The sequence below is a fragment of the Octodon degus genome, unplaced genomic scaffold, assembly GCF_000260255.1.
Source record: "Octodon degus isolate 3935 unplaced genomic scaffold, OctDeg1.0 scaffold00166, whole genome shotgun sequence".
Taxonomy (NCBI): Eukaryota; Metazoa; Chordata; class Mammalia; order Rodentia; family Octodontidae; genus Octodon; species Octodon degus.
Window position 1 is genome coordinate 3,553,665 of NW_004524742.1, and position 1,936 is coordinate 3,555,600.

The 1,936-nt window shown below is 38.0% G+C and overlaps 1 pseudogene across 1 annotated transcript; it reads left to right on the forward strand.

Annotated features, from left to right (window-relative positions):
• Window positions 1–997: 997 nt before the first annotated feature.
• On the forward strand, window positions 998–1,349 carry LOC101590803 (annotated as a pseudogene). Its single transcript, XR_001117324.2, has one exon. The product of XR_001117324.2 is annotated as a protein transport protein Sec61 subunit gamma pseudogene (transcript).
• Window positions 1,350–1,936: the final 587 nt, after the last annotated feature.

A 1,936-nucleotide genomic window follows, 5' to 3' on the forward strand; every position in this document is an offset into this window, starting at 1 on the left:
GGCGCTTTTATACAATGGAGTATCACTCAGCTATAAAGAAGGATAAGCTTGAGACATTTCTAGGGAAATGGAGATCTGAGTTCATACTTATAAGTGAAATAAGTTAGTCTCAACTACATACACATCATACTGTCTCCCTAGTGTAAGAAGCTGAAAGAGTAAGTAAAACTCGAAAGATACAATAGATATTGTAAAATGGGAAGAAAATGCTCAAAAGGAAAGAGAAACTAGAGTGGGGAAATGGAGAAAAGAAGGGAGGGAAATACGAATGATGATAGTTGAGATAGTTATCCTACTAATTGCTATTCACTCACTAAAAGGAAAGGAATGTGCCTATATTGCTTGGTCCATTTTTCATGCCTATATCTTGCAATTTGGGCAACTACTTTGAAGATAATAATATGCAGTATACTGACCATTGTGACTCTTTTACAATCTTGTTTTGAAAATTTATGCCACTGTTTTCATTGTATATTTTTCTTTTTCTTTTTTAACATTTAGTGTGTGTGTGTGTGTGTGTGTGTGTGTGTGGCCAGCTCAGCCCACCAGGGGGCCCGCCTGGCTAGCATGTGGTGCTGGGGGATCGAACCGCGGTCCCTGTGTTTTGCCAAGCTTGTTCCAAGTAGGTGCTTTAGACCACTGAGCCATCTCTCCAGCCCTATATTTTTCTTTGAAACAAAAAAGAAAGGGACTGGGAGATGGCTCAGTAGGATTGCCTGGCAAGTGCAAGGGTCTGAGTTCAATCCCTGGTACCACAAAAAAAAAAAGAAAGAAAGAAAGAGAGAGAGAGAGAGAGAGAGAGAGAGAGAGAGAGAAAGAAAATCAGAAAAAAAAAAACTCCCTATAAAACTTCTGGAACTGGCTGGGGAGATGGCTCAGTGGAATAAGCGCTTCTCTGGCAAGCGCAAAGGCCTGAGTTCAATCCCCAGTGCAAAAAAAAAAAAAAAAAAAGGCTCTTGGCTACGTGTCCCTCGGACTGTCAGGAGAATAGGCAGCTATGGATCAGGTCATGCAGTTTGTGGAGCCAAGTCGGCAGTTCGTGAAGGACTCCATCTGGCTGGTGAAGAGATGCACCAAGCTGGACAGGAAAGAATTCCAGAAGATTGCCATGGCAACAGCAATAGGATTTGCTATCATGGGCTTCATCAGCTTCTTTGTGAAGTTGATCCACATCCCCATTAACAACATCATTGTGGGTGGCTGACCACTTTGGAAGAGTGTTTTTCTTCTTGACACTGTAGGGGTGGAGAAGCTCATGAAGTAAAAGTTTGTCTCTGTGCTTTGTGCTTTTGGTTTTTTCTTCCCCCTTTAAAATGTTTTCTATTTGTAAGTTAAAATAATTTCAAATAAATTTCTTTTCCCATCAAAATAAAAAAGTTCTGGAACAAAAAAAAAAGTTCTGGAACAGAAATAATACAACCATGCTAGGACATTTTGTTATTAAGGAAGTAACGAAGATATCAGAGACTATCGAGGACATGTCCATGGGTTCAAGAGTTGTCTTGAAGGGTCCAGAGAGATGGCTCAGTAGAATAAGTGCTTCCTTAGCAAGCACAAGTGTCTGAGTTCAATCCCCGGGTCCACAATAAATAAATAAATAAATAAATAAATAAATAAATAGAGTTTCTTGAGGAGGTTTCCTTTGGTCAAAGATGAAAATATATAATAATACTTACTGCAAAGGATTGGAAATAACATAAATATGTTAAAATCTATGAGTCTGTGATGCTTTAAAAATATCCTATTGGTTACATTTAGAGGGTTCTAAGAAATTGTAGAGAAGAAATATTTTTTCTTTTCTTTTACATTCAAATTAAATTGATGAAAGACTGAAAAGAGAGGAGGTATACAGATTTTATTTGCCACTTGTATATTAACAGATGTACAACTGAGTCTTATGGAAAATAAAATAAAAATTGAAAGCTGATAGTGACGA